The 21,606-nt window shown below is 40.5% G+C and overlaps 1 protein-coding gene across 2 annotated transcripts in view; it reads right to left on the reverse strand.

Annotated features, from left to right (window-relative positions):
- The window catches only part of CTBP2 (C-terminal binding protein 2), a 269,000-nt gene that overhangs the window by 190,168 nt on the left and 57,226 nt on the right, over positions 1–21,606 (reverse strand). The gene's annotated exons all lie outside the window — the stretch shown is intronic.

The following is a 21,606-nucleotide window of genomic DNA, read 5'->3' on the forward strand; positions in this document are numbered from 1 at the left end:
GCTGAACCGGAGCCAACTTGTTCCAGCCCACAGCTTGTTAAAGGTTGCCTGCAAGTGGCTTAGGATAACAGGGGCAACAACATCTGCTACTTTCCAGTCTTCAGTTACAGTGGGTGATTGAAATGAGATGCTGGGGGTTTTTTTTGTTGTTTTTTGTTTTTATTTAGCAGCTTAGCCTCTTAGGTTTCTTCACAATTCTTCAATACACACTTGCTGCTCTTCATCAGTATGTTCCAGTACGTCTTCTTTTGACGCATCAGATCTCCTATATTAGCTCATCTTTATTTCTTGAAACAAGATTGCTCGGTCTGTGTATCAGGCCACAATACTTTGTGGTAAAGATGATACCAAGAAAACATGTAATTCTCTGAAACGTCCTTACCCTCTAATTGTTCATCTTATTCTCTTGGAGCCCAGGCCGACCAACAATCCTGCAGGCTTCCTACTGCTGATTTTCTTAAAGATTATCTTTCAGTTTGTTTTTGTCTTCAGCTAATAGTTCTTCAACATCTGCTTAGTCTTCCTAATTTCCAAATTACAAACTACCTGCCATTCTTTAGTTTAGAGGTTTCGCTTGGCCTGGATATCCATTTTCAGAGGACTTTTCATGTGGTTTGCTCAACCTTCTATTCTTTACATCAGCGCTTGGCAATATTTTTCTAGCAGCAGGCTGGAACGACCCAGCTTGGGTCTGAGGCAGGCTGGTGCTAAGGAGCTGGCTGCCACTGCTCTCTCCCACCCACCACAGCACAGGCAAAGTTCTGCTGCTTGAGGCTGCTGAAGCCCCAAATACCGAATGCTGCCAAAGCACCCAGGCTCTGTGGTCTGGATCCAATGGCTCCACGGGCCTGTGGGCCATAGGTTGCCAATATGTGTTTTAATCACACTTTATGATAATCATTGAAGTAGTGTCACTGAGTCGTTATCAGTTAGCCAATAAGATACGTCTACTGGAGACTGGCCCCCACCTGTACTCACGTGCTCTACAGGAGGCAGCAGTGGGCTGCAGCCTCCTCCTGCTTTATGGGGCTATGGTGAGGCTCACTGCTGCTGCCTGCAGCCAGCTCTGGCCCCAAGGCGTTGGCAGCAGCTGGGAAAACCCCTCACCTGCTCCTGCTTTTGTTGGTACGCAGCTGCCTGGGGACCGGGGCTGGCAGCAGAAGCAGCAAGCCCTGCCACAGCCCCCATAAAGCCACAGGTGGCAACAGCAGGCTGGGAAAGCCCCTCACCTGCTGCTGCCACCAGAGCATGTCTGTTTGGGGGCTGCAAGTGGCTGCACCACGGTCTATGGAGCCTAGGCCCTGCTGGTTGCCAGCAGCGGGTGCAGGTGTGCCTTGGAGCACATGGCAGGGAAGGGGGCAGGGATGCGCAGCTCCCCTGCCATACTAGGTACTAGTACCCCCACCCCGTTACTCACTTTTCCATTCCTCCCTCCCTCCTACCTGCCCTGCTGCCTTCAGGGGCACTGCGCTGCTTCCCTTTCCTCTGCTGCCTTGCTGGACTTTTTCCCGCCCTGCACTAAACAAGAACCGGTAAGGTATTACCAGTTATCAACATGTGAGTGGTTAGATGTTTAAAACATTTAACCACTCACATATTTATAACTGTTCACATCCCCATACTGAGCAAGACCCCACTGTGTTAGGCACCATAGACCTGTCCTACATAAGTTGTCTCTTTCTCCTCCCTTTCAGCATGATTCAGAACAGAAGGGAAAGTCTCCTTTGTTAATGATCCAACCCCGGCAGACTTCTGTTCATGCAAACTCCCACCAAATTCTGCACAGGAAAGATTCACAGGATAAGGTTTCAAAAGATCTGCCACTCCTTGAAGTCCTGCTGAGAGGTAAATGAGGCTAAAAAAGGGAGAAGCACTTACACCAGGAATGGTTGCAGAAAGACCCCAGTTATCCCAACCCTAAGTTATAAGTTCTACCTGTCAAGAGAAGAGTTTTTACGTTAGGATTGCAGGAGCAGCCCAGTAACACTTGGGGGTCACATACAGCGTTTCCAACACACCTAAATAGCTCTCCTGAAGTTATTTTTCACCAAACATGGCATCTTGACCCTAGAGAAGTCAAAGGGAGTTTGGCCACTGACCAGCAGCCAGAATGTCAACCCCACCAACTCACGCACACAAACATACTCGGTGCCACAGAGTTTTAAATGGCACGTTATATTAGCTTTACTTACCTTTTTATCTGTTTGGGGCATGACAGAAAAATTATTCATTTTTATACCCTGCTCACAATCCCAATTAGAATGGAAAACATTATTATTGAAATTGCCATTCCTATTTTCTAAACACGTTTAGTCTAAAAAGGAAATTAAAGATTTAAAAAAAAAAAAAAAGATAAAAAATTCTGGAGTGCTACAATGAATTAAAAAAAACAACACCTGAAAGTTCTGGAAAGCATTTTATAAGCAATTTATTGCCTTATCCCTTGTGACTAGAAGTTGAGGTCTTCATAAACTGATTGCCTTCATAAGGCCTTTCTATGCATGGTCCTAGTCAGTAAGGCTGCTCAAAATCTCATTTAAACCAAAGTAAACCAAAAGCAATTCTCTACTGGAGACAATGGAAAATCACAAGCATTAAATCTACTTAACACTGGCAAATCAAGTCCTAGATATCTATTCTTAAAGATATAAAGATCTCTGTCACTAGTCAAAACATGGATTTACAGTTCCAGTAGAATTCTTAGCAGCACTTTTAAGATTTTAACTCCCATTCTTTTGTCCCAGAATGTTAATCCCTGATCAAATGTCATGCTGTGACACTTTATGAATGTATGACACAACCGTGGCTTGACAGGCACCAATACTGTAATATGATAATTCCTCTCAGTCTGTTAATCACCTCTTGTTTTTTATGGACTCGATTCACTTACCAACACGTTATCAATCACTGCCTTTTTCAGTGAGATAATTTTTTATCCCTCATATAAATGACTCCCGTCAACAGAAATCCATGGCTAAATAAAGTCGATACGCCTGTTTCTGCTGTTGTGTTTTTGTTGACTTCTTACACACAATTACATCTAAATGGATGTTTATTTTCTGTTTCTACCGTCAATTAAGTATATTCAAGAGAGATATCCAGCTCATTGAAATTGACACAAAGATAGCTAGATATAGATATATACACATTCAAATATATAATGAAATGAAGAGGACTAAAATGCAAGTCCATATTAGCAGACAAATTGAGGCCTTAATGTATGTAAAATGATGGAAATTATTCTGTTTAGATATTTCACAGATTTTATTTAGGATGTACAACTGGAAAAATGTGGCAAGCCACAACAGTGTAAAATTACTATATATTTCACTTCACCAAAGTACACCCAAGCTGTGATATTAACACTGTCAGGAAAGAAGAAACAGGAGATCAGCCGTAAACAGCCTCAAATTCAGGAAATAGAGAATTATTTTCTTTTTTTCTGGGAGGAAAAAAAGCAAAGAAAATGGAGGGAAAACAATTAAATACATAATCATATCACAGGAAACAGAGTGATCAGTTCATATGCTTCGCTGGCAAAAATACTTCATGAGTAGGAAACAAAAAGGTGTCATTGTTTATAGACGGAGGCCTATTCTCTGCAAACCTCTGCAATTCCTTTCATGTCGATGGACAGATCCCTCTAAAAGATTAACAGTGCTGTTTTCAAGATCCAGTTTAGGCAGGGAGCACGATGCCTGATGTTTTACTCTTCAGAACTGTTCAAGTCTATTACGCAGAGACATTCACTGTACTTGCCACAGCTCATACAAACACACCCAAACTTTGATACAAAATGCTGCCTCGGCAACTTGCCAGCACTCTTGCAAAATTGAAGCCCAACCCTACAACCCTTCCACGTACAGCCAGCCCACAGATGTCAATTTAAGTTTACTGTGACTTGGCCTACAATTTATACAATCTCTAAAACAAGGTATTTACATTGACACATGCTTCTTTTTGTGTATTTGATGACAGATTCCCAGATACTACTTGTTTGTATTTTCCAGCAACAAACAACTGTAAACCTTCCTGTAACGCCTGCCTGTGGCATGCATTTTTAGAACAACAGGCATACTGGACTCCAAAGTTGTCCAAACCTAAACTAGAGAAGGGTTCCAGTAGTCTCACTTGAGAAGCGTGAGTAGGGCAGCCCCGGATGCCAACACAGGAGGAGTATCAGAATTGTGTCCCCTTCTTCACGGCGTCCACGCCCCAGCAACAGAAGCAGCCCCATGGCATTGCTCTTGCAGCAGCAGCCAGGTACACACATGCCACACTGCTGAAGAAGCAATAGCCAGGATGGACAGACTGTGACTGCAGAAGCAGCAACAGTCAGAGTGTAAGACTCCCATGCTGTCTCTTGCTGTGCTCCTGGAGCCCCCTACTCCTCTCGTGCTCCCTTGGCCCCTGCTCTCCTACAGGGTTTGCCCTGCTTGTTATACCTCTGAAAGGCTCTCTAGAGCAGCGTTTCTCAGCCTGTGGGTTGTGCCCCAAAAGTGGGCCACAAGAATATATGAAAGGGTCGCAAACAAACTTTAAAAATGGGTTCTCCTTTAAAGGAGAAAAATGTAGGAAAGTGTGGCTTTTCCCTTGCAGGCTGTTAGAGTTCCAGCCTGCAAGGTGCTGCTTTCCCCCGCAAGCCACACACACACACACACACACACACACACACACACTGGGGGGCCGGGGGGGCAGCAGGTCAGGAATGAGGGGCACTGGGTCAGGACTGGCCATTGATGTTTACACATGGGTCCTGGTATAAAAAAAGGTTGAGAACCACTGCTCTAGAGGCACAAACTTCCATAAAATAGTAACCCATTTTTACAAATAAAAGGATATATGTTTTTGCAGACCTAGAACCATAATCTTATGCAGTCCAAAAAACTTTGCACATACTGGGCCACATCCTCAGCTGGTATAAATGGAAGTATAGAGACAGATACCAGCTAAGAATCTGGTTCATTATGTTGCTAATTACACTACTGGTCCTTCTACAGAATAGGTACATAGATTTCCTAGACCTTAGGGCTGGAAGGGACCTCGTGAGATCATCGGGTCCAGCCCCCTGCCCAAGGGGCAGGAAATCAGCTGTGTCAGATCACCCCAGCAAGTTAAGAATCACCTGGATGCTTACAGGTATCCAGAGTAGGTGCTTGCACCACTTCTGGGGGAAGTCTATTCCAGACTCTGGAGACTCAGACGGTAAAGAAGTTTTTCCTTACATCCAATCTAAAATGGTCTTCCAGTAGTTTGTGATGGTTAGACCTTGTCTTCCCTTGGGGTGCCCTGGTGAACAGACGTTCTCCCAGTTCCTGATGCATACCTCGTATATACTTACAGGCTGCCATCAAGTTCCCCCTGAGCCTTCTCTTCTCCAGGCTGAAGAGTCCCATACCTCCCAGCCTCTCCTCATAAGGCCTGCTCTCTTAATCTCTAATCATGCACGTGGCTCTCCTCTGGCCATGTGGCAACCCCAACACTAGGTGCTGGTATACTGATACAGGTGCACATTTTAAAAAAATACCACAATTTTAAAAAACTCTTTCTCTTCTTTCCTCTTTCCTGCCTTTGCATTCTATTTCTGTGTGGGTTCATATGTAAGCAGCACATCCCTCATGCAAATCCCTGTCCCAAATACAAATCCCTGGTCCTAAAGAAGTCAATTCCAAAACACACACACCAAGAATTTGCCATCCAGTCTTCTTAATAGCCCCATCTAATGAGTACTTAACAACTATCACCAAACGAGAAGTTACAAACATACAAAGTATGTCTCTATCCCCTCCCCTGCAATAACCTGTCCAAAATTATTGGCTCACATTTCCCTAAATATAATATTATTTTTTCCTACTATACATGTAATGTGTGATAACAAAATGACAGATTTCAAACCTGGGGAAAATGACACTTGTTTAACTCACTAATGGTTTTTGGCTGTGCTGTGCATTATAAATTATTCTAAATGGTTTCAAGTACACACATAAGGCACTTAAAACTTTACCAAGATCATCTAATAGGCACATCATAAACAACCTTGAAACATTCAGAAGCACCCTTTCCCACCAAAATAGAAAAATCAGTAAAACATTTCAACAAAATGCTACCTAATGCTAACAAATGCCCTTAAAAAAGTGTTGTCTTGAGGTTGTAGCAGGTTCTCTCTTCAGTATGGAGAAAGAGAGAGAGAGAGAGAACAGTTCTACGCCATCATCCCTTTTCCAAGAGTAAACAGCAGTCCAAATAGGACAAGTCCATCCACAAAAGGCAGCAGGAGTTGATATGGTTTTTTCAGAGTGCTGCTGAATGGAAAGGAGGGGGGAGGGTGCTCTTAGAAAATGATTTTTCAAAGCACATTCTATTACATTAAAGTATATTTTTTTGTCTTTTTGAAAAGACATCTAATATCCATAATATCTGCTTTGTGTCTCTTGGCAGTTCCGGAATGCCAATTCACCCTGTCCTTAGGGTGCCAGAACCAATCTGTTGCCAAGAGACACAAAACTGATATCACGGATATATAAAACAGTCTTTGGGAATGTACGAAATAGTGAACGACCTCATGCTCAGGGTTTGACTTAGTCAGCAAGACCATTGAGAAAGAAAAATTAACCTTTTGTTATAAGGTTGGAAGTCAAGTGCTTGTATCCCTTTAAGGTGGAATCAGCCTAAACAGAAATGTATTTCTTTTTTATATTTGATTTCAGGAAAGTATACTGGCATTTTTTAGTATGTTTACTTTTGTTTGGGGGGGAAAAAATTCACTCTGGGATTGAATCAATTTATTGTGAGTCATCACATGCCAGGAAATCTACAGAGATTGCGTGGCTTGTGACAGTAATAGATCAGGGAAATGGGTTTTCAAAGTGCATGTCTTCACAGGAGCTCTAAACATTCGCTGTATCTGGAACCCCAAATTAGTGCCTTGGTGTAAGAAAGCTTATTTTGTAAGCCAAGAGCTTATTCTGACCATCCGAATTTGGACATTTTAAAGGCACCCATGCTGTTCCCAAAGAGCTCTTTCAAATATTATATTTTAATAATTAAAGCTAGAAGTGTGAAGCACACAGGTCCTGTACACATTTCCTTCTGTGCACTATCTACTGTTTTTAGTTCCACGGGCCGTTGGTTCAGCTTTCCGTGTCAGTCAAGACGGCAGCCATCAGACAATCACTAAACCAAACTTCAAGCCAGATAGAAACAGCTGCAAAACAAGTTTCCAAGCACTAGCCCACGAACCATCGCACTCTTACCTTCACACAATAAAAATTGTACTACTCAATGCTCACAACACATCGTAACAGAGTAAGACAGGTCCTGCCATGGGGCGAAACCAAAGTCAAACACGGCTCGCGTACAGTGTGAGACTATGCTGAATGGAGAACGACCACTTAGTGTCAGGATCAGCTTGTGTTACCTCTTTCAATTTACTTCATTTAGGGGTAGGAGTTGGAAACGGTTCTCATGAAAATTTCTTTCAATCTGGGACAACAATTATTAAACTTTTTGTTCAGTAAAAATAGTTTACCTCTTCAAAAGTAAAAATGTTAGAATGATGACAAGTAATTAGATACCAATTCAATAGCATCCAACAAATAAGTTAAATTGTAAATTGCACAAAAACATGACAGGCGTTAGGTCATTATAACACAGTAATTTTGCTGTTTCTTTTAAAAATCAAATTTTTTCAGTAATAGCTAACTAACACTTCCAATGGTAAATTGCTTTTGCCTTCAGCAAACAATTAGGCATTCTTCATATCAGGAAAAATTATAATAAACCTTTACTGCTGACAGAAACAACAATCCAGTTAGATGGAAAAATAACACAACAATCAGAAAAAAGGCCACTTAATATAAATTATATCGTGTGTAAAAGACATTTTTTACTGCAAGTATGTTCCTGCAACTTATAAAACCTAGGATTCTCTGAGAAAAGAAAACTGGAACTATACTAGCATACAAGCTGAAAAAAAAAGACAGAGGGGGAGGGGAGAGGGGGAAAAAAAAGAGAAAGGAGTTAGAAAAAAAAAAAAAGAAAAGGGTTAATAAAATTCAAACCAGAAAACAGAAAATGAGATTAAAGGAGACATTTCGGCCATGAGGCCTTCTGTAGGCTGAAGAAGGCCTCAAAGCCAATGTGTCTCTTCTAATCCTATTTTCTATTTCTAGAGTGCATTTTAATAACCCCTTTGTATATGGTACAATGACTTTTGCAAGTCCTATTTTAAGCAGATTTTCCACACTAGAAAGCAAAATGGGTTAAAATAATTGTACCATACACCTCGTACACGCGACACTTTGTTTAATCCAATGTCAAATAGCAAAGCCATACAATACAATACAATGTCCATTTATAAAGCGTCTTTCATGACAAACAACCTAGGGCACTGTACGAAGAAAAGTATAATGCACACAGTGCGCTTATACCAAGTAAAAAGCTTGAGAACATAGCAATGTCTTGTGTTTGCTCTTAGACCTGGATATGGGATTTGCTGATCTAATGTCACTGGGCAGAGAATTCCTTTCCCCTGGGGCAAAACTGTCAAAGGCTCTGGCACCTGCCATTTCCAATCAGTATTTGGAAACAGTTAATATAAACCAGTACCCGAGCACACAGGGCAAGATGGAATGTGGGGAGACAATAGTTCAAGCAAGCAGCACGGAGGCTTGGAGGAACTTCCAGGTTAAAAGTAAAGTTAACTTTAAACTTTAGAGTATGACACTTGTGAAGTCACTGAGTAACAGAATAAACAAGTTAGTTATGCTTTGTACTGAACATTAACCTCATCACAAGAACTCCTCAGGTCCAGATGATATTTTCTTAATGTTCACAGAGACAGCCCACTGATAAGGAACTGCAATCATCTGTCTGGCAGATGATGATGTCCTGCACGTACAACAGTGTCAAGAGAAGAAAGAGAACATATTTCAATGTAAAATATTTTTCAGACAGTTTGAAAGAAAGTCTTTACCCTCTGATAACAATCTACTTCTAATATGATGTAGGGAAGGGTCCCTGTATTTCCCAGGCTGATAATGAACGTACCACAGTCAAATATTAACAAAACTGGGAGACAGTTTTGTTTGAACCAATTCAAAACAAATCATTTGGGGGGGGGGGGGGGGGGGGTTGGGGTTGGGAAGGGGACTGTTTTTTGTCTTTAGAGTATTCATCTAATAGGAAGAAAGTCTTGTCCCCGCTTCATACATGGAAATGTCAATGTGACATAAGCAATGGAGTAATACAAACTACTGCGAGGTGAGACAGTATCTCTGCTTATCTTCTGCAAGACAAGAATAGGTCTTCAGCAGTGGTATATACCAAAACCAAGGAGCCTTATATACTTCACTGATTTCTGTCAAGCCCCAATGTAACAACCTCACATGTATGTACAACCACTAGATTTAAGATTAGGATTAATTTCCCTATCACTCTTTAGCTGTACTTTTAGAATTTCCAAATGCATCTGACAGTTTAAGTTTAACATAAAGGATGATAAGTACATACAAAACCCCATTCTCAACAAACATGCATTAATAAATCAAAGTTATGATCATGTAACTGCAACTATAGGTTTCTATCTAGCATGTGCTCAGAATGCACATTCTTCAGGTCAATGATGCCGTCTCTCTCCTGTCCCTTTAGCAACATACAGAGTTATGGTACTGTAGAAAAAATGGGAAAAAATGTCAAGCCCAACTTGGTGCGGAGTTTATTGATAAGCAGTAAAAATAGCCTGATTTTCAGAAATACCAAGCACCCACAGCTCCCATTAATTTACAGTTAACTAACCACTCTGCTCAAAAATGTTGGGATGAGCATAGGGCATCAGGCTTTTCCAACCACTGACAATGCATTAGAAAAATGAGATCCAGACAGCCGTGCATTATTTCTCTCTGCGGAATTCATCACTTGGGGTTAATTGGGTTTTTGAGTGAACAATGAGAGGCAGAAACAGGGTTGTATAGTGGAACTAAACTAGTCCTAGGCAATGCTTCATTGTAAAGACAGTTACTGAGTCAGTAAAAGCAAGTAGAGGACGTATAAAAGGAGAATCAAGGATGGCAAATGAAAAAGTGAAGATACCACGTAACTGATGAGGATGCCGAATGGCAAAGGTGGACTAAGGGAAATGACAGAGTAAAACACCTTTGCGAAGTGATAAAATGTGAACAAAGGATGCTGCAGGGTAGGAATCTTTAATTAAAAGAAATAGTAAAAACACAGTACAGTGTCTTTCATTCTGAAATCTGGTGATTTATGAAGAATGAAAAAATCCTTTGATAGTGTTTTTATCAAGATCTTCATAGTTTTATACTAAATTTCCCACAATGGCAATTAGAAAACAGGTTGGCATATACCTATACAAGAGTTCAGAAGGTGCTTTCTGCTAATTCCATGCTGAGTTAAAGGTCTCTGATCCAGAAGAACAAATGGTATGAAAGAAGGATTAATAGGAAAATGAAACAGTAGGAGCAGGTGTGCACAGAGAGGAAGACTTTCTTCCAAACATTTACATTCCCTATATAGCATATCATATAAGCACATGTAACCTCAAACATATGAACAGTCCCAAATTCATGGGAAGATTCACATAACTTAAGTCAGAAAAATGCTTAGATATTTGCTGATTAGGGGATAAAACATATCCTTTACTTCTGGTGGTCATCAATCAAGGGCACATGGTAAGTACTCTATAAGGTTTGCGCAATTACAAAGTGCAGGGCTGCATTATTCAGAGATCTTGCTTTTAAAACAAGTGATTTTGAGTGGATGTTCATCTACCAGTCATGAGTCTGGTTTAGATTTACATGGTCAGCACGTCTCCAGGAGTCTGATACTGCCCTTGCGATGCTGCCATGCTATTTGAGTTAACAGAAGGAACACACCAAGAACAGGCTTCTTTAGGATTTAGGATGGCAGATGATATCAGCTCTTTTTAATAGGACCTTCTGGAGTCAACAAAACAGAGCAAATGTTCAACACACCTTTTGGGAGAAGAATAAAAAGCAGAACCAAAATATCAAAAGAATATCCTATGTTGCACTGAACAATGCATCTGTTAGGAGAATTTAGCAGTTGCTGTGACACGAGGCAGCAATCTGAATGCAGAATAGCACGTTTCTGAGGCATAAGCCCTCAAATCTCTCCTTGACCCCCCTTCATTTTACCACAGTGTAACAACGGATCCCTTTAGTGAGAAGTTGCTGAGGTATTAATTCAGTTTTAGGAGTACAAGTGGCAACAAAATAAAAGTCTAGCAAGGACGGAGTAGTGGATGACAGAAACGAGCCTGCATCACGTCATTATTCAACCAAAATCTGATCTCAGCCATGGTGCTGGATTTACTCAGATCAAGGCTTTTGGTTCAGGCCATTTTGTAGCTAGTAGCAAAATGAACAAGATTCAACAATAGTCAAAACAATGTTTAGCACATCAGCAGAGCACAGCAGTCAAGATATGGCAGCAGCAAGAAATAAAAATGCAGAACTGAGCCTGGGGAAATGCAGCCATGAGCAGAAAGCATGTCAACTAGGGAACTGCCAGTGGGTGAAAAGAACACTGGCCCAAACATGAATGGTGACAACCTGAAGTGGCACGTATTAGATAGCTCAGACCAGGGACAGGAGCTCTTCTTAAGGGCCAGATCTAGGTTGCTTTAGAGGAACTGAGGCTGGAGTTCTCACCATACGGGATACAGGCCAAAGTGGACCCCAACAAAGAGAAACAGATGAATATCACAGCTGAAACAGATGCTTAGCTATACTGTATTACCAGACTTTGGGAATCTGAGTAAGCATGAACAGTGTGAAACTACAAGTGAAGGGAAAGCAAAGTCATTGCAAAGATAAAATTGCTTTAAAAATGAAGTATAAATCTAACAGGGAAAAAAAGGAAAACAGATGTTGCCAAAACAACCCTCCAAAAGGGAAAATGAAATTGAAAAAGATAGGAAAACAAATTAAACTGAACTGATAAATCATACATTTATAAACTTTTTGAGGATAGCATGGTCGTTTTTTCTACATTTATATAACACCCAGCTCAGCAGGATCCTGGTCCATGACTCGCATTCCCAGTCACCAGCGCAGTACAAACAGTAATAACAAATTCCAAGTGGGGGAATTCTGCTGGGAGGTTGCTGACCCCCCAACAATTTACAATACTCCAGTATTCGCTACACACTCTCTATAAACCAGTCCAGTAATACCTTACTGACCAGGGGGCAGCTTTTCTCTTGGTGTAAATGGTCTGAGCTCCACTAAAGTCAATGGAACTATGACAACTTAAATCAGCTAAGGATCTGCCTTCCCTTCCCATGCTGTCAAAGGTTTATTGAATGCTTTGATTCAAAAGATTCATTGGCTGCGGCTCTAACATGGAGCTGTAAATAAATTATGGGAGAAAACATCAAAAGGCTTAAAAACCATTGTGTGCATTCAAAAAAGATTTTATAATAGCAGCAAGTTAAGTACAGCCAAAATTTCTACCTGGCATTAAAATTCTACAGAGGCCAATGTTCACGACCAATAAATTTTTAAAAAAAGCAGGTAAGATATACAAAAATCTATGTAGCATGAAATATCTCCAAGAGACTTGTTTAGTGAAATTAACTAGTAGTTTAATAGAAAAAAAAGCTTGATGTATGAGAGTGCTCCAATTTCTTCATAGAAATTAACATTTCAATCCTGTTTTTATCTAGAAGTCATTAAACTGTGCAACATGAATTATTGGAACTGTAGCAGAGAATTAACTCTATTCATCAAGTAAGTCCAAACAGTTTAGAGTGCATCTGTAATGAAAAAATAGCTCCACATTTCTATCTCTTCTCATTAAAGTAAACCAGTTTTCCCCCTCTCAGTATATAAAACTGTCTTCTCTTCATGTAATTTATATTACCATAAGCCAGCTCACATTCTAAACTATTACACGCCTCCAATTAATTTTTGCAGCTTTTGCCTGAAAATTTAATGAGATAGTAGTGTATGAACCTGCTGACTCCAGATTACGTGTGTGCTTCCAATATTAATGTTGGCATAATAAAATAATCTGATACATACTTGATGAGAGCTTTTCACTATTGAGAGAGTAGTTAAGACAATATGTAAACCAATTCCAATAATGATATTTTTAAATAAAAAATTACAAAAGTTACTAGTCTCAAATTAAACAGCTCCAAATCAACCATAAAGAAAACAGATGTATAATATTAGGCATGCTTTCTTGAACACTTTAAATAAATATTTATTAAGCAGTTCTTTATATGCATTTTAAAGGGACATAGATGTTTTAAAAAAATCAAAGGTATCTTTAACTACCAGACATGTTAAGAAAAATCTTAAGTTTTGAGTTATTTTATACTCTAAAACATAATTATTCCATGCAGCACTTCTACACTGTTGGAAGCATTACAAACCAGATTTTATTGGACAAACCAGGCAATGGAAAGAATCTGTGATGAACTCAGCCCCTTACAGCTTCAACCTCTCACAACAAACTAGTGACAGGTTCACCGTCAGAACCCGGATGCATTGTTCACTCCTAGTACTTAGCTCTTTTTGCTAGACACCATTTCCTCTCATTTTGACATAAGCTTTTGGTTTAAGAATACATGAACACATTTGATCTGCTGTTAAGTGCACCAAACTCTGCTCCTGTATGCTGGTAGCCTGAAAACACTCTGGCAAATATAACTACTATGGATAATCCCAATGATGGTCAACCAAGTATATGCACAATCAGGAGTGTAGAGGATCTAGTTCACATTCATAATAAATGCCAACCATCTGATTGTATGCTCCCAAGAATATCTCAGGATTGTTCAATGTAATCGCTACATTGCTTAAGTGTATACATGGTTGGCATTATCTCTTGTGGAATGAAGGTAGGAAGTTTGCCAAATAGCAGAGGTGGGGTGGAGGTAAGTTTGTAAAGGGTGGAAAGCAAACAGAAGTTAGGGAGGAATTAGTCAAACAAGGAAGTGACATATATTTTAAGTAACTGCTCACAGGGCTTAGCTTTCTTGAGAAACAGACTGTACAAGTTAAACTATTCCCCCATAGAAATTAAAGCAGAGTAAGTGGCACTTCTGCATCATCTGCAGGTTTCACTGACCTTCTAACGCAAGCAGTGGTCTAGGGCTGAGAGCTTAACCTTGGGAGCAGGACACCAAAGACCCACTCCTGTATGTGATCTTAAAACCCTTGTATTATCTGTACCTCTATTTACCAATCTGCATAATAAGGCTATCAACACTTGTGTACCTTTGGAAACTGTTCTCCAAACTATTAGATGTAAACAGTCTTTTCTTCAAGAAGGATAGCTTTTAAGATGAAGATTAAAGACAAAATACTCTACTTTTCACTGTCAGCATAATTTTACTAGCATAGATGCCACCGAATGATTGTAATACCTATGCCCCTAGCAAAAAAACTCGTTAAAATATACTGTATTTACTGAAATATAAGAATACCCTGAATATAAGATGACCCCCAATAATTAGATTCTATATATGGAAAATGTATAAAATTTGTTAATTTATAATTACTAGAGGTTTGCCTTGAATTTGTCCCCCTCCTACTGCTACAGCAGGGAAAATAAATCCAGGTGGTCAGGTACTCCCCTTCCCCTTTACCCCCCACAACTTCTTCCCTCTGCAGCCCCTTCCCCCCTCTATTTACTGCCAGACCCTGCTCTCCCTGACCACATGGAAGTGAGGGCCAAATATGAAACCAGTGAACTTCAAATAAACATACCTACAATAATTTGCATATAGTACCCATAGGCTTACTTCATCCAGAATTGATGCAGTTGACCTTTTTTGAAACTGCTGCAAGTTTTAGCACAGGTACTCCTTAACCACACTATTAAGCAGCACTTTGGCACCTGCTTATATATAGTACAAACTAGGCATGATATTAGTCCAAAGCCAAATGCTCATGATTTACTATAGTTTATTGGGCTGGACTCCAGGCAGAGTCAACAGCATTTCAAGTTACGCTGACCCCATAATTCAGCACTGCTCTGTATATATGTGTACTCCATATACGCGCCCCCCAAAGAATCCATGTGCTAATCAGCGTTCCCACTCATGACTAGAGTAAGGTGTTCTTGTCTCGAGTCTTGGGATCCTTCAAAAAAAGTACATGTAGCTCATCTGCAGCACCACTCTGGCTATACCTCATAAAAGGTGGAAGCACACTAATCATGTACAACAGGCTGAGAGCAGGCGGCAACAGAGGTATTCTGGGTGAACTGTTTGGGGCCCTATTTGGTGATGTTGGTCACACATTTACGGCTAATGAAGAAATAGGAAGCATTGGAAATGGGAAAGAAAGGCACAGCTCAGCTGTGAGAATGAAGAAGTCGGAATTCATTCAATGTAGTGGCTCACCACGGCTTGAAAAAGGGTTGGCTTTGAGAGGGACTGCGCTCAATGGGCACTATGACATATCTTATGCAGATAGCTTGTACAAACCTACCTTTGTGGTAGGTTCCTATCATCACCCAACATGGGCCATGTATTTTATAGTTGTACTTGGTGTTGGCTGCATTTAATCAACTTCATAGTTGGTTTCTTTTACTGAGCACATGTTGCTTTTGGCAGTAGTTTAATGATAGGTTAAGCATTTAATGAGGTTTCCTTATACAGGCAATCCTTGACTTGCAACGTTTCAAGTTACAACATTTCACACTTACAACGGTTATAAATTGACACCCTGTTTCAATTTTCTGACATCAGTTTTGACTTTATAATGCTTGATCCAATGCCACACCACACCAGCAAACAAGTTCGCTGTGATGCCTACCTCCCTGGAGAACATCTGTCCAAACTTCCTGGGACACTTTCCCGATAAGACTCCAAAAAAAAAAAAAAAAAAAACCAACCTGCAGCCAAGACTCCAGTCAAGAACCCTTCAAAAAGTCCAACCAAGAGTCCTTCAAAAAGGCCAGCAAAGTCACCTCACAGAAGTCCTTCCATATCAATGATTGCCATTTACAATATAAATACATTAATGTAGCTATATTACTCATCTATAGTTAATTGAGTACAAAATTCTGGGTTATTTTTCGTGAAAATACGGTATCGAGCCTTGGTTCACGAACCAATCCCCATTTGTAACATTGTTTCCCATGGGAAAATCGGCTCCGAGTTACACCATTTTGGCTTAAGATGCAGTTTTCAGAAACCAGTTGTGTCGTAAGTCTGAGGACTGACTGTATCCAAATGTAAGATGACAGGCTTTTTTTTTTTGAGTGGGAGAAAAAACCTCTATTTGTATTCAAGTAAATATGGTAGTTTCCAATCAAACAGAGAGGTGTCTTATTGATTTCACTCTGCTTGGTTTTTACACAATCCTGATGTTCTACTTCTACAAAATTGCAGGAAGTTGAAATGTCTTTATAATGATGCATGCAACCACTCAAAAAGGTTCTTCCACAGGAAATTTTGACTCACATTTGTGTAATACACTGAAGAACTTTTCAGGAGGCCACAGGGTAGAAAAATGTCAGCAGAGTCAACAGTTCAGAACACCTGCCCCCTTATTCTATTGAATGTGATACTAGTTTTCCCCATTATAGTACTTTAAAGTCATCACTGAGTCATTTAGATACATTAGGACCATTAAGCAAGAAATTGTCATTATTCACATTTTAAAGGCTAGAAAAAGGAGTCCCCTGTGGTTCAGTGGTAGACTCATTGTCTACCACCCAGGAGACCTGGGTTTGATTCCCAGACACTGATACAACTACAGCCATGGAGGCACCAAGCATCTAGTCTTTGGATGCTGTCTCAGTGGCTTAAAGGGAGGATGGAAGGTTTCAGCAGCCTCCACTTCTCTAAAAATTCCTGCCCGTGCGTATGTATCGAAGGTCTGGGTGGCCCTTATGCATACACCATGATCCAGGAGGATTAGTGGTTGCCACAAAGGATGGAAAAACAGACTCAGAAAATCTATGACTTGCAAAAATTTACCTAGCAATCCAGTTCTGAAGCCAGGATTATCATTGGCTGGATTTCTGTCTTTCTGTTGTATAACACACAGGAATATACAGTAGTCCTTAATTTTTACAATCTAATGAGACACGGTAAAACAAATTAAGATAGCAAACAAAAGGATGAAGGAAGGAGAGTTGAGACAGTTGGTACCATCGATAATATATATTTACAAGGGTTGTATGTTGTACCATTTAATGGTCCTGACAGTTCCAAATCAGCTTAAACTGATAATAAATTAAATCTGATCACCCCTAATACCACTCAATTTAGCCCTCATAGGCATTTGAAAGCCCCTTAAATAGTATTACATATAATAAAAAAATACCAAAAAACAAATGACTCAGTTTTTAGAAAGGTATGACCATCAAATAAGTCAAAAGTGCACAGCTTTAGCATTCAGGATTCTTTATAAATATAGTTTCTGCCCCATGAACAGATCTTAATTATTCAACATTACGTACACTAGCATGCAAATTACTTTATGATTTTAAAAGTCTGTAACATATTTAACAAAACCAATTGGAAGCCATAATCCACTTAAATTTACTGTCAACAAGCACTGACATTATGGCTCTTTTACAACTGGAGGACTAGGACCTTTGTAACTACTCTTGTTTTATAAAAGGCTCAGCAGCAGTAATTTTACAGACTGATTCAAAGAAGACTCTAAGGGCATGTCCAGATAAGTGTAGACGCTTGGTTCCCTGGTGAGACGTAGTGGCGGTGCACTTTGTGCCGTTACTTGTCCCCGAGGAACACCCATGCCACGCGTGCTTTGGTGCATGGCAAGTTACCCCGGGTGAGGTATGGGAGGCTGGGGCCAGCACAGCCTTATCTGAGGTCTGGGGGGGCCTCCTGGCACTGCAGCAGCATTGATTGATTATGCCATGCGGAGGCTGGACAGCAGCAGCTGCAGCGCAGCTCTGGGCAGCCCAGCTCCACTTCTGAGTGGCCCACGCTGCTTGTGCATGCGCTGCTCCACCTTTTTTTCCCCACAGGGTTTTTTGACCCCTGAATATCCAAGAGTAAAAAAGAAAAAAAATCACAGAAAAAAGGTAGAGCAGCACACGCGTGGGCAGCGCCCCCTTGCAGTGCAGAGAACATCTAAATGTGCTGTATGTGGCGCCGCAGACATGTTTGCGGCACCACATACCACACAACCATGCTCGTCTGGACGTGGCCTAAAGGATATAAATCTATTTAATGTAGGCCCCAATACAGCAAATGATTCCAGATGGATGGACCACGGATTCTCTCCACAGATATTGTTAAAGGATCTAGGCCTGGTTCCAAAACCTGGGCATACTCCGCCAGACATACACAAGAGTACCTTTACTCAAATAAGCAAAATGACAACCACACGTTTGATCCCTGTATTTCGAACTGTACATGCGTTCACTTATAAACTCAAGTATATTCATTTTAATTGATTTTTAGAAGTTGATTTTTTTTTGTAAGAAGTTGTTGCTTTCTGTCCAATACTTTGTTTTTAGAAATGGGAATATGTTTAACAGTTGTTAAACATATATTCACATTCTCACATAACATTATACCTAAACAAACTTCTACACTTATAGGTCAAAAGAAACAGATAATTAAATTAAGAGAATACATATTTGCTGCCTTCTCTCCTATTTTCCTTGAACACCATGCCAGATACCAAATCAAAATCTGCATTTAAATAGAATATTTTTAATGTATGAAAGTGGGCAGCCTAAGGGTAAAGATGTATTGCATTCAGCTCTCCATATGCACAAAACTGCATTTAAAATGTGATCCAACATTTAAAAAAATATACTGAATATGTTTGACTTGTAATTCTGTTACATGCTTTATTATAAAAAATCCATAGCCCTATATTTTGTATCAACGAATGGTAATAAAAATAATGTGATATTACATCATTTTATCAATTTAATCTTGAGAAAAAGATTACATTCAATCAGACCTCATAAGTCACTATCTCTAATAATTCTAGCCATTATTCAGTGTGAAATTCAAGCAGTCTGAATTCATTAACATAGGTTGTTACAAATCTGCATTTTTAGACTTTGTCATAAAATGCAGCAGTCCAAACTCAGTGACCTGAATCTAACAACCTTTCATGTGAAGTGGCCTTGTTCAGCTGCTTCTCCTAACCCTTACTTCTTTTATGGGTCAGGATAAAGAGTCTCTGCTACTGGCCGGGTCACAGTGAGAAAACATGAGCTATTCCAGAATCAGTTGTGCTGGGTCACACTTAGGATCCAGTTCTCCAAACACTAACAGGCAGAGCCCTGAACCAGCAAAGCACTTAAGCTCAGGCTTAACTTTACCTACATCAGTAGCACTGCTGACTACAAAAGGAATATTTACTTGTAAGACTGCTGCTCTTATGCTACTCTATTTGCAACTAATCTCATTCATGTCAATGGGACATCTTGTAGTCATAAACACTACACTCATTAGAGTCTGCAGGATTGGGCCCTTAATTTCCTGTGAATTACAGAGGCCTCTAGCAATCAGAGAAAGAGTGAGAACATGTTAGTGCAGAGTTGACATATGTTATAAAAGAGGTGTCACATTATATTGGACAGACCATAGAAAGATAAAAGGAGACCAATTTTGACACTGCATTATCAGGTCAGCACCTCCAGGAAAAAAAATGTTGATTTCTAAATGGTCAAAATGAGATGACATTAAAACCATGCATTCATACATACTCTAAGGGCCCTGCCTCCTTGCAATGAAGTCAACAACAGAGCTTCCACTGAATTCAATGGGGCAGTATCACGGCTTAATTTAGTAGACCCAATTTAGTAGTGAGAACCTTAGTCCATAACAATCCACCCCTGGCTAGAACACAGCAATTATTTCACTTACAAGATACTCCGTATACCATTCATTCCAAGGGTTCCTCATTCATCCCTTCCTTTTACCTTCCTTTTCAAGACAAGGATGTTCTCACTAGCCTTTGTTATCTGTGCAGCCCTTCTGCTGACCACCCAGACTGCATCTTTGCACAGTAAGGGGTGCTCATTTTAAAAGCTCCAAGTTCATGAACACTGATTTCCTGTGAGAGGAAGTTACACCTAAGAGCTGTCTTCTGAACATTTTCCATAGATCTAATCTGAGAAATGCCTGACTAATCATCATCTTTTATTTCAGAGTTAAGGCACTTTGTTCCAGACTTAAATTGCAATCCAAGTACGTTCTTTTCCCCCAGTGTAGATGCACGCAATCCCAGGAAAAAATTACACTTACTGGGCCCAACTCTCCTCTCATTCACACTGATGTTACCAACAATGAAATTGCTAATAACTTTATCAGAATAGTTCTTAATGGGTCTGAGGGTAATCCAACCCACATAGTGAGAATAAAGAAATGCAGTCAGAATTTCAACTAATACTTACAGCTGTCCAGGAGAATACCAGCAAAAGTTAAGGCATTAAGGCCCCATCTATATGTTACAGGTATCATGCAATTAACTGCTACTTGCAAAATTACCTTAAGATCAACTACATGTGCAAAGTAGCTACCACACAATAAAAATCTCCAACCAGCTATAAAATCAGACCTCAAAAAATGTGTTCTAACTTTAGTGCTAGTTGCTATCCAGCTTATGTAGCAGGTCATCCCTGAGGCTAAAAGCCCAGCCCCAGGAGTGCAATGCCCAGCATGATTTTTCAGTCTGCCATGATCCCCAAGGCTGGGGGACTGCCTGAAACCCCCGGCCCACATGGGATGCTCAGCTCCAGTTACGTGAGAGTTGCCATCAGTTGCAGGGATGCTCAGCCCTGGTGGTCCCCCCCGGAGTCTCTTAGTCCCAAATGTACTTCACATGCAGCTGGGCTGACAGCCCCAGCAGTTGCAGGGACTCTGTCCCGCCTGCACATGGCTCCCATAACTGGGAGCCCTCTCAGCAAACGGGGTTCCCAGCCATGAGAGCCTGCTTCTTGCCAGTGCAAGGGGAGCCTGGTAACAGAATCTCCCTGTGCTGGCAATAAAGCACAACTAGATTTAATGTGCAGTCCCACAATCATGCTTCTTGCTGTGCACATGTGTTGTGTATCACACATTAGATCACAGGCACAATTGTGTACATCTCACCTTAAATCCAATTGCACCATTACCTGCACATGTAGAGGGGATCGAAGGTACAGTATATATACACTGGAATAAGTTTGCTAGTGCTGCTATACTTACACAGCTGGCAACCCCTATGGCCCTATCCTTCCCCACCACCTCATTTAGTTGTGGCATATAATAAACTGTGACATTAAAATGTGCTAGAAACTGCTCTAGCTGCTCTATACCATACTGGTTCTCCATAAAAAATTATATCACCAGAAATACTTTCGTAACACTGCATCTGTGCACACACTGGGGCTTTTACTGGCATAAAAATAAGTCTCTCACACACATCACACCCTGACTGCCATTGGTACACCAGCAAAAAAGTTTCTCATGTAGAATTGGCCTCTTCCATCCAATTCCTACAGAAAACCAAACTCTACGCCTTCACCGGCAATTTCATAGGTAAAAGGTCAGCAACATAGCCAGCCTGAAACAAACACGGTCTATAGCTTGGTCCAAATAACAACACCTGTGGCACTGAAACT

This window comes from Alligator sinensis, unplaced genomic scaffold (genome assembly GCF_000455745.1).
Source record: "Alligator sinensis unplaced genomic scaffold, ASM45574v1 scaffold193_1, whole genome shotgun sequence".
Taxonomy (NCBI): domain Eukaryota; kingdom Metazoa; phylum Chordata; order Crocodylia; family Alligatoridae; genus Alligator; species Alligator sinensis.